Source organism: Bidens hawaiensis, unplaced genomic scaffold, assembly GCF_021521415.1.
Source record: "Bidens hawaiensis isolate Kalapana, Puna unplaced genomic scaffold, B.hawaiensis_p1.1 tig00009159_1, whole genome shotgun sequence".
NCBI lineage: Eukaryota > Viridiplantae > Streptophyta > Magnoliopsida > Asterales > Asteraceae > Bidens > Bidens hawaiensis.
This window is the reverse complement of record NW_027491673.1, coordinates 627443-639580: the sequence shown is the minus strand read 5'-3', so window position 1 is coordinate 639580 and position 12138 is coordinate 627443.

Sequence of the window (12138 nt, the reverse complement as noted above, 5' to 3'; positions counted from 1 at the left end):
AAAATGTTAGTGGGTGGTGGTGGTGGTGGTGGGAGCGGTGGCGGTAACGGTGGAGGTGGTGGTGGCGGTAACAGTGGAGGTGGTGGTGGGTAGCGATGACAGTGGGCGGCGTGTGTGATGGTGGGGCGATGATTGATGGATGCGGCGGGTGGCTAGAGGTGGTGGGTGGCTGGCACTGATGGCGATGGTTTGTGGAGAAGGGTGGTGGTGGCGGAGGACGCCGATGGTGGTGATTGGCGGCAGTGGCGGCAGTGGAGGGCAGCGGTGACGGTGGGCGGCATGTGTGATGGTGGGGTGATGGTTGATATATGCGACGGGCGTCTAGCGGTGCTGAGTGGCTGCCACCGATGGCGATGGTTGGTGGCGGCGGTGGACGGCGATGGTGGTGGCTGGTGGCAGTGGCGGTGGTGGGTGTTGATGTTGGGCAGTGGTGTTGTTGGGAGGGTGATGGAGGTTATGGAGGGAATGAAATGAAAAAAACATGGGGTATGGATGAAATGAAATTGGGGTATTTTAGAGGGAATGGAATGAACTAGGTAATAGATCATTCCATTCCTTTGGTCAACCAAACACACTATTTTCCATTCCCTCACAATGGGTTATTCCATTTCGTCATCCATTCCTGCATACCAAACACTACCTAAGAATAACTAGCTAACGAAACTCGCGCAACTGTTATTCAGTTATTGTACTCATTATACGAACCAAAAGAGAGAACCCATAATTAAATAAGATACTAAATCATATAGCAAATAGTTTTTTATAAAAATATAAGCTCTTTTAGATACCTACTAAAGCCATAATGAAAACTTTTACAATTATTTAACAAAAGACTTTTAATACCTCATTTAAGCTCTATTGGATACCAACACATAATAATAAGATACCAAATCATACAAAAAAATGGTTTTTACTTACCCAATCTGCTTCACATTCCTTGTTTGCCCATCCTTTCCCTTCCTTGAAATGCGTCTTCTTGAAAATATCAATACGACTCGCACTTCCGGTTTTTTCCTCCTTTTTAAACACCAAAAATACTAATTTCTAGATTTCAATATGAAAATTAATAAATCTTTGGGTAATATTGACAATTTTTCTTACCGATATGTGTTGAATTTGGGCAAAAGATTGACTACCTTGAAAACTCGGGTATCTTTGTTTTGTTCTGTTATCTTTATTTGCTTCACATCTCAACCTATAGTTGGGATCCATGAACAAATCATCAATAAGCTTAACCCACTTGCCCACATCATAATTCTTTGAGGGACATTTCTTTGTTGTTTCAACGTCGGCATAACCTCCATTTTTTTCAAAATGTTTCTTAAATCTAGACTTTCGAGATGTGTAACGTCTCTACAATCAGTAGTAATTCCAAGTTGAATCCTTGACCACCTGATGGGAACGCCATCTTTAAATTTGTTGAGATCAAAGAAATCCTGTAAAATAGAAATAATTGGAAAGTATGTAAAAGTTACAAAATTGAAATACAAATATATAATTAATTACACATGGAGGCCTTACGAAAAGTTTGGGAAAAACATTATTTTTATGCTCATCTGGAACAGCCTGCCAATTTTCATAATGCGAAGGAACTCTTGCTAGAACAGTGTTGAAGATCAATCTTACAAAATCCGAGGCGTTCGGTCCAACAAACTTATATTGGCGTGCCCCTTCAACAACTTCAAGGGGAAGTGGCTCACCCTCGTTTTGTTGACTTCTATTATGTAACTTTATATTTCTCCCTGGTCCACGCTTTCCTTTGGCTTGGGCTACATATTTATACATGAAATAGAAAAGTTAGCAAACTAAAAAAAATATTCAATATACGAGGACATATTATTTGATTGAACAACTTACAAGACTCAAAATGCTAGAGATTGTATTTTGATTCCTATTGGGGTCCTGACTCCCACCATCCCCCCGTGTCCATGTGCAACATCTACCATTCCTTTCACATAAACAAATAACATGTTATAAAGATATAATAAACATTCTAAATAAATATTCACAATTTAACATTAATAACTTATATACATGCATTCAATCGGAATCATCACTAGAATAGCATGTGTCTATTATAAGATCGTCTTCCTCATCTAAAAGGTATGTGTCTTCGTCTTCGTCCTCTTCTTCGTCTTCATCAATAAAATTGTCATCATCCACAACCGGAGCAATAGTTATTGTGTCACCATTATCATCAATGAAATTTTCATATTCAGTAAAATCTTCATCAAAGCCTGAGTCGACTACTAAGTTGTAATCAGACGATTGAGTGTCATGCAATATATCTATCTCATTAACATTACTCATACTTGGATGATCCCAAAGTTTTCGATGGTGAACGTCTTCTACAACCCTCCAATTGCCGCCTCTTTGAGAAGGATCTTGTAGATAAAAGACTTGTTTAGCTTGTGTCGCTAATATATATTGCTTATCGTCATACCATTCCTTACCAACAAACCATTCATGACTGATGTCGATAACAACAGTATTGTTTTTTCTTAATTAGTCTTTTACCTGACGTGTCGAACCATTTACAACGAAATAGTACAACCGAGTATTGATCTGCTCTAATTGACCATAAAATAGAGTACCATCTTCTTCTATTGAAACGACACCACTGTTATGAGTAATGTGTCGGTTATCACGGTTATGTACCACAAATCTAACTCCATTGACTATGCAAGCATCGTAAGAACATGCTCTCGTTGGACCATAGGCCAATGCAAATAATTCATTTGCATAGTGAGTAGACATATTATATGATGACGAAGATGTAGATGTATCTGCTTTACATCTAAACCATGAGGAAAATTCTATTTTTATGTCGCGTTGAGGAAATTCAGCTTTAAATTTTCTGGATAAGGAACACGAAGTTTAAATTAGTTTAGCATAATAGCTAAAGTAACCCAATTATATTTGAATGAGTATGTGATAATCATAAGATTTTAACCCAATTATATTTGAATTATTTGAAAGCACCTTATTTTTAAAGATGGATCCAAAACCATCAGGCAATCTCACTCCTCTAATGAACTCAGAAAAATGTTCTCGTTCATCGGCTGTGAAAGAGTAAGGAGCATGCGATTTTTTTGAAACAAGGTGCAAAGGTTAGTGATTGCTGTTGAAACATTTGCAGGCAGACTTGCCCGAACTGCTATTGGTAGCAATCGTTGCATGAGTATGTGATAATCATAAGATTTTAACCCAATTATATTTAAATTATTTGAAAGCACCTTATTTTTAAAGTTGGATCCAAAACCATCAGGCAATCTCACTCCTCTAATGAACTCAGAAAAATGTTCTCGTTCATCAGCTGTGAAAGAGTAAGGAGCATGCGATTGGTCGACCTTGTTTCTTTTATTCGTTGTTAGCCATAAATTTTCTCGAATACCCATCTTTTCTAAGTCTTCTCTTGCTTTATGCGTGTCTTTTGATTTTTCATTCATTAGCAAAGTACCCAGCAAGCTCTGTGCCACATTTTTCTCTACATGCATAACATCAAGATTGTGTTTTAAAAGGGGAGAGACCAATACTCTAGCTCAAAGAAGATACTTCGTTTAGTCCAATTCAACTCTGACGAGGCACGTTTTCTTTTCACCCCTCCATGGTTAGGATGTTTCCCCGAAACACGATCAGGGAGACGATCTAGTTTTCCTAATATTTTTGCATTAGTCAACCGTCTAGGAGGATTTCTTGTCTCTGTTTTTCCATCAAACGACAAATCTTGCCTCCATTTATGTTGCTTGCTCAAGAATCGTCTGTGACCAACAAAAGCGATTTTACTTTTTACGGGGCATGAGGGCGTGTCTTCGTTACAAGTAGCGCATGCTTTATACCCTTGACCATTCCATCAGGACAAGCTGCTACGAGCGGGGTAATCGTTGATAGTCCACAATAGTGCAGCACGCATCTTGAATAAAGTGTTGGTTGACGAATCTTTCATTTGAACTCCTTCGCCCCATAACATTTTCAACTCATCCACTAAAGGCCTTAGGAAAACATCAATGTCTTTTCCAGGTGATTTAGGACCTGGAATTAGCAAAGTCAGCATGAAAGAAGACTCTTTCATACATAACCACGGCGGTGTATTATAAGTCGTCAACACAACTGGCCACATACTATAACCTTGACTCATGTTACCAAACAGATTAAACCCATCAGCAGCCAAACCCAGACGAACGTTCCTAGGTTCTTGGGCAAATTTAGGATATTTCTTGTCAAATTCTTGCCATGCCTTCTGTCACACCCGGCCCTGAACGGCGGAAACAGCCGGGCGCGCGCGAGTGGGGATTGATAATTAAGCACGGGCCATTGCAAACATTCAAAGTAAGATTTTCATTGCGCATGAAATGTTTAATACAAATACATTACATTGTTTAAAAATTACATAAAAACATCCAAGTATAAAAACTGTTGAAGATTTCCACGCCATATCCCCTTGCGCGGCGGGAACAACCACGCGCATCGAAGGGATAGAACTAAAATTTTCCAAAAAGCTAGTTTTAGATGTTCAGCGTGAGGTGCTCTAAGTGTGACTCCATGCGCTACCTAGTTATCTCCTGAAAGACACGTAAAACATTTGAATCAGTATAAACTGAGTGAGTTCACAAGTTTTAGTAACTTGATAAATCGTATTGCATCATAGTCTTAGCGAAAATCATATTGAAACACATTTCTGATTTCATGTCTAAACATATGCTTGATAAACCGTATGAAAACATAGATCTGACAACATATTTCTGATAGAACCGTTCCGCGGGTTACGCGCGAACGTTTCTGGAAAACGTGCTCGTCCATGCAAAGTGGCGTTGCCCCTACGAGCTAATCAATAATATAATACCGTCCCGCGGGTTACGCGTGGACATTTCTGAAAAACCGTGCTCGTCTATGCAAAGAGGCGTTGCCCCTACGAGCTAATCAATAATATAATACCGTCCCGCGGGTTACGCGTGGACATTTCTGAAAAACCGTGCTCGTCTATGCAAAGAGGCGTTGCCCCTACGAGCTAATCAATAATACCGTCCCGCGGGTTACGCGCGAACATTTCTGAAAAACGTGCTCGTCTATGCAAAGTGGCGCTGCCACTACGAGCTAAATAATAATACCGTCCCGCGGGTTACGCGCGGACGTTGTGCCGGAAAACAAGGCGCTCGTCCATGCAAAGAGGTGCGACCCCTACGAGCGGGCTCAATCCCATAGTACTGCCCCATGACCATACTACGCACTCGTCCATGCAAAGAGGTGCAACCCCTACGAGTGGGTTGATCAAACCAGCAGTCCCTATCCTTAGAGTTCCAATGGTAAAGTGATCACTTACTCGAATCTTGCGCACTACGTCGAAAACCATAGATAACCGTTTGCATTGCTCGAAAATATTCCATAAAGAAACATAATTTAAACACATAATCGTTTTCATTACTTGTAAGAGTACCATGATAAAGCATAATTTAAGTATGTGTCCCTCGCCCCGAAAACAGTTTAAAAACAGTGAAAATAGTGAAAATAGGGGCTGTGAGACTCACCTGTGGTTTTTGTTAAGGGATTAATCGAGATTCGGGTTTTCTTGGTGTTGGCCTCGGAATTGAAGGTCTAGAATACGATTAAATAACAAGAAGTATATAAGAAATAGGAGAATATAAGGGTTGGAAAGTAGATCTCAAGGTTATAATCTCGGCTTACCTAGTAACAGGAACGGAATTGAAAATCAAACGGATGCTTGGGCGATGATTAGTGCAATTTGCAACTTTAAGAGAGAAGTTTGAAGTGTGTTTTGGGTGATAATTTAGGTTACATATTTATAGGCAAACTCAAGGGAACACAATCCCTTGCTTTAGGGGATTGTAATCTTTTCATATCTAGGTGTAATGATGATAAAGTATGGAAATTATTATTATTTATTTAAAAGTTGAGGAGTGGATAAAAGATTCTGATTTGATTTGGACAGGACATGCAGGTCTGTGGTTGGTGGGAGTAGGGTGGCTGACAGTTGACTTTTCATGTTACAGTGTGCTTTTTTTTTAGGTGCTTTTGTCAGTTGTACAGTAAAAAGTGGAAATCTCTGAAACACGCTACTGTTTCCTTTTGGGCGGGAATAATCTCCTTACATCTGGAGAATAGACTAAGTGTTCTGCGCGTATAACTTTGTGCGCATAGCTTTCTGCGTGAAGGACATTTCTTTGCTGCGGGTAGGTGCGTAACCTTCTCGCAGTTAGGGACATTGAGTTTCATTTGTAGATTCTCCAGGTGGTCTTGGTATTTCAACATAGTGATCAGTCATGTTGAAGTCAATTCCATCTTGGAGCTTCAGACAAACTAGCTCTCAATGTTCCCGCCATGCGGGGAGGTTAGTTCCCTTTCCGCATGCGCATAAACGTTTTGGGATGCACCCGCCTTAGCATCATGCGGGACTGTCAACCCATTAGACAATAAAGTTATGGAAACATAAAACCAAAACACTCGCGCATGGCGCATATAACATATGCCCACGCTGGTTCTTAACATGGCGCGCTCGCGCAGGGTGCACATAACAAATACCCGCGCTGATTCTAACATAGCGCGCTCGCGCAGGGCGCACATAACATGCCCGCGCTGACTAACATAGCGCGCTCGCGCAGGGCGCATATAACAAATGCCCGCGCTGATTCTAACATAGCGCGCATAAAATTCACAATCACCTAATTTATAGGATTGGGAAATTACCGGGTGTCACATTCTCCCCCTGTTAAGAGTATTTCGTCCCGAAATTTAGGAGACGTTGCTGGCAGGAGCCATGCTTTGAAAGAGGTATGGGTATTTCTGGCGCATTTGATCTTCTCTTTCCCAAGTGAATTCAGGCCCACGCCTTGAGTTCCATTGAACCTTTACTAACTTGATTCGACTTCTGCGCAACTTTTGTTCTTTCCAATCGGTTACGGCTATAGGTTCTTCTACGAAGTGCAGTTGTTTGTCGATGTGAATCTCTTCCAACGGTAAAATCAACGTTTCGTCAGATAAACACTTTTTGAGGTTGGACACGTGAAACGTATCATGAACTCCACTGAGTTCGGCGGGTAAACGGAGTTTATAAGCAACCGGACCGATCCTTTCCAGGATCTCAAATGGTCCAATGTAGCGCGGATTCAACTTTCCTCGCTTGCCGAAACGGGGGACTCCTTTCCATGGAGAGACTTTCAAAAGTACTCTATCCCCTACTTGAAACTCCAACGGTTTCCTTCGCACATCTGCGTAGCTCTTCTGTCTGTCGCGCGCTGTCTTAAGGCGATCCCGTATCTGAAAAATCTTGTCTGTTGTTTCTTGGATCAATTCTGGACCAGTCATTTGCTTGTCACCCACTTCAGCCCAGCACAGTGGGGATCTACACTTGCGCCCATACAAAGCTTCAAACGGCGCAGCCTTGAGGCTTGTGTGATAACTGTTGTTGTATGAAAATTCAACCAATGGGAGATGAGTATCCCAGCTTCCCCCGAAATCGATTGCGCACGCGCGCAACATATCTTCCAATGCCTGGATTGTTCGCTCGCTTTGTCCATCCGTTTGGGGATGATATGCCGTACTCATGTCAAGACGAGTACCTAAAGCCCCTTGTAACGATCTCCAAAACCTTGAGGTGAACTGACTATCTCTATCAGAAATGATGGACACTGGGACTCCATGTTTTGAAACTACTTCTCGAATATACAATCGGGCTAACCTTTCCATCTTATCGGTTTCCTTAATCGGCAGGAAGTGCGCTGACTTAGTTAGCCGATCTACAATAACCCAGATTGTGTCATAACCCCCAGGTGTCATTGGCAGTTTGGTGATGAAGTCCATAGAGATTTGTTCCCACTTCCACATGGGAATTTCTGGCTGTTGAAGCAACCCTGATGGTTTCTGGTATTCAGCCTTTACCTTCGAACACGTCAGGCACTTACTGACATACGTCGCGATGGCGCCCTTAAGATTGGGCCACCAATACAGCGTTTTAACATCTTGGTACATCTTGTCTGCGCCAGGATGTATGGAATACCGCGTCTTGTGAGCTTCGTTTAATACTTGCTCGCGTAATCCTCCCTTGAGAGGGACCCATATGCGGTTAGCGAAATATAGATTGCCGTTCTCTTTAAGTTCCAAACTCTTAATCATACCCCCAAGGGATTCGTTTTTAACAAACTCTGGTTTCAAGGCTTCTTGCTGAGCGTCTCGGATGCGGGTGGTGAGATCTGCGCGAATGGTCAATCTTAGAGCCTTAACTCGTAGCGTCCTTGCTCGCTCTTTCCTACTTAGAGCGTCTGCTACCACATTCGCCTTTCCAGGATGATACTTTATTTCACAATCATAATCATTCAACAATTCAACCCATCTTCGTTGCCTCATGTTTAAATCCTTTTGATCAAATATATGTTGAAGGCTCTTGTGATCCGTAAAGATTATACACTTTGTACCGTAGAGGTAATGGCGCCAAATCTTTAGCGCGAAGACAACCGCTCCAAGTTCCAGATCATGCGTTGTGTAGTTCTTTTCATTGGTCTTGAGTTGGCGCGAGGCATACGCTATGACTTTGTCTCGCTGCATAAGGACACATCCGAGTCCCTGATGTGAAGCGTCGCAGTAAACGACGATGTCATCCGTCCCCTCAGGCAGAGACAAAATTGGCGCACTACATAACTTCTGTTTCAACATTTGAAACGCCGCTTCCTGATTTTCGCCCCAAACAAACTTCTTGTCTTTCTGAGTTAGCGCGGTCAGAGGTAGAGCTATCTTGGAGAAGTTCTCAATGAAGCGTCGATAGTAGCCAGCTAGTCCTAGGAGTTGCCTCACCTCAGTTAGGGTTTTTGGCGCTTCCCAGTTTTCGATGGCCTTGACTTTGGAAGGATCAACGTGTATTCCTTTCTCGTTTACAACGTGACCGATAAAGTGAACTTCTCTAAGCCAAAACTCACACTTGGAAAACTTCGCATACAACTTTTCTTTCCTCAACAATTCCAAAATCAATCTCAGGTGTTGCTCATGCTCGGCCTTGGTCCGAGAGTAAATCAGAATATCATCTATAAACACAATCATAAACTTGTCCAAGTATGGTTTGCACACGCGGTTCATCAGATCCATGAATACAGCCGGCGCATTAGTTAGCCCGAAAGGCATCACTAAGAACTCATAATGGCCGTATCTAGTTCGGAAGGCTGTTTTCGGCACATCTTCCTCATGGACCCTAAGTTGGTGGTATCCTGACCGTAGATCTATCTTCGAATAATAACTGGATCCCTGCAACTGGTCAAATAAGTCGTCAATCCTCGGTAAGGGGTACCGATTCTTGACTGTCAGCTTGTTCAGCTCCCTGTAGTCAATACACATTCTGAACGAACCATCCTTCTTCTTAACAAACAGTACTGGAGCTCCCCAAGGTGAAAAGCTTGGGCGTATGAAACCCTTATCCAATAGTTCCTGTAACTGATTGGATAGCTCTTGCATCTCAGATGGAGCTAGTCGATAAGGCGCTCGAGCTACTGGCGCAGCTCCTGGGACTAAATCAATTCGAAACTCGACTTGTCGCGGCGGCGGTAATCCGGGCAAATCTTCAGGAAAAACTTCTGGAAAAATTCGCGCACTACTGGTAAGTCTTCAATTCTTCGCTCATCTCCTTTCTTCTCTACTACATGCGCCAGGAAGGCGTAGCACCCTTTCCTTAGGCACTTGCGCGCCTTTAGGCACGAAATCAGTTTTGTCGCAACTCCCCTTCTTTCCCCTTGAATTACCAAGGTTTCTCCGTTCAACAGTGGGACCCGAACCTGCTTCTCATGGCAAATAACTTCCGCGTGGTTCTCGACTAACCAATCCATACCTATTACAATGTCAAAACTTCCCAAGTCTATTGGCAACAAGTTAATATTGAACTCGTGACCTCCCATGACTAACACACATTGCTCAGTCCTTTCGATCGCGCACAACTGCCTACCATTGGCTAGTTCTATAGTATAAGGTGTGTCTAGCCTACTGGTCGCTAAGCCTAGGGAGTCTTTAAACTCAGCGGATATAAAACTTAGGTCAGCTCCAGTATCAAATAAGACAGATGCAAAATGGCCGTTAAGTAAAAACGTACCGGTTACCACGTTCGGCTATTCTTTTGCTTCGCCCGCGCCGATCACAAAAGCTCTCCCGCGAGCTTGGTTTCCCTTTTGCGGGCAATCCCGACTAAAATGCCCTGGCTTCCCGCATGCGTAGCAGTTGTCGCTCGCTCCAGCTTCTCTGATACGGCAATTCATCGTCTTGTGCCCTGGTCTGCCACATTTGGCGCATTCGATTCTTGCGCATTCACCCTCGTGGTGATACTTGCATTTGCTGCACCATGGGCGAGGCCCGCTGTATCCTTTTCGCGGTGGCTCCGCGGCCTGAATCACGTAAGTCCTTGCGCTTTCTTGCTTCTTGAACGGTGGCTGCTTGGAGTCGGACCCTCGGTGGTGAGAGTTCCATTTCCTCTTAGAGTCAGAGATTCGCTGCTCGTTTCCGCGCGTAGTCAACATACCCGCACGGACCGTATCCCTTGTAAGGGTGATGGCCCGCGCTACCCCGCCTCATCAAAGGTTGGAGGTGCTGCGGCGTTGAGCGGAACCCTAACAACAGGAGGTAACCCAAAGATATACCTCTCGATCTTCTTTTCCTCCGTGTTTGCCATGTCTGGCACCAACTGGCAAAGCTCGTTGAACCGGTTGTTGTAGGCGTCGATATCCGTTCCTATCATGGCGTGGTTCCAGAATTCCTGCTGCAGACTCTGAATTTCTGCGCGAGAGCAGAACTTTCTCATCATCATTTCCTTCAGCTCCTCCCAGGTCTTGTGAAGAGCAACTTCTCGCCCCAAGGTCTTCACTTGAAGCTTCCACCAAGACGAAGCTGCCTCTTGGAACATGCAGGTCGCGTAAAGGACCTTCTGGTTCTCACTACATCCGCTAATGGAGAGAACTGTCTCCATCTTGTCAATCCAGTTGTAGAGCCCAATGGCCCCTTCGGTACCCTTGAATGGCCAAGGCCTACAGGCCATAAATGTCTTATAAGAGCACCCTTTGTCCAAGGCTCCTGATTCGGGTTCTGGGGCCTCGTTCTCCTGACGACCCTGACTAGATTCGGCCTTGCTGGCCTCATGTGTTGCGATCGCTTGCGCGATTATTTCCGCGATTTCCTCGGGTGTCATGGTAATTCCCTTGGCTCTAGTTGGAGGCATTCTCGCTTTAAAAGAGTGAAAATATATCAAACTTAGCGCATGTACTCTGAGCACATAATGTTCTTATCTTTATTCACTAGACACTGTGTGACCCGTGTTCCTAAGTGTGTGTATAGTTTCTTTTGAAAATAATTTCTTTGAAAAATATTTCATGCGATTCCCCAACGGTTATAGTCTAGGTTAAAACTTCTTTTCCTAGTTCGCTATAACCAGTGCTCTGATACCAATCTGTCACACCCGGCCCTGAACGGCAGAAACAGCCGGGCGCGCGCGAGTGGGGATTGATAATTAAGCACGGGCCATTGCAAACATTCAAAGTAAGATTTTCATTGCGCATGAAATGTTTAATACAAATACATTACATTGTTTAAAAATTACATAAAAACATCCAAGTATAAAAACTGTTGAAGATTTCCACGCCATATCCCCTTGCGCGGCGGGAACAACCACGCGCATCGAAGGGATAGAACTAAAATTTTCCAAAAAGCTAGTTTTAGATGTTCAGCGTGAGGTGCTCTAAGTGTGACTCCATGCGCTACCTAGTTATCTCCTGAAAGACACGTAAAACATTTGAATCAGTATAAACTGAGTGAGTTCACAAGTTTTAGTAACTTGATAAATCGTATTGCATCATAGTCTTAGCGAAAATCATATTGAAACACACTTCTGATTTCATGTCTAAACATATGCTTGATAAACCGTATGAAAACATAGATCTGACAACATATTTCTGATAGAACCGTTCCGCGGGTTACGCGCGAACGTTTCTGGAAAACGTGCTCGTCCATGCAAAGTGGCGTTGCCCCTACGAGCTAATCAATAATATAATACCGTCCCGCGGGTTACGCGTGGACATTTCTGAAAAACCGTGCTCGTCTATGCAAAGAGGCGTTGCCCCTACGAGCTAATCAATAATATAATACCGTCCAGCGGGTTACGCG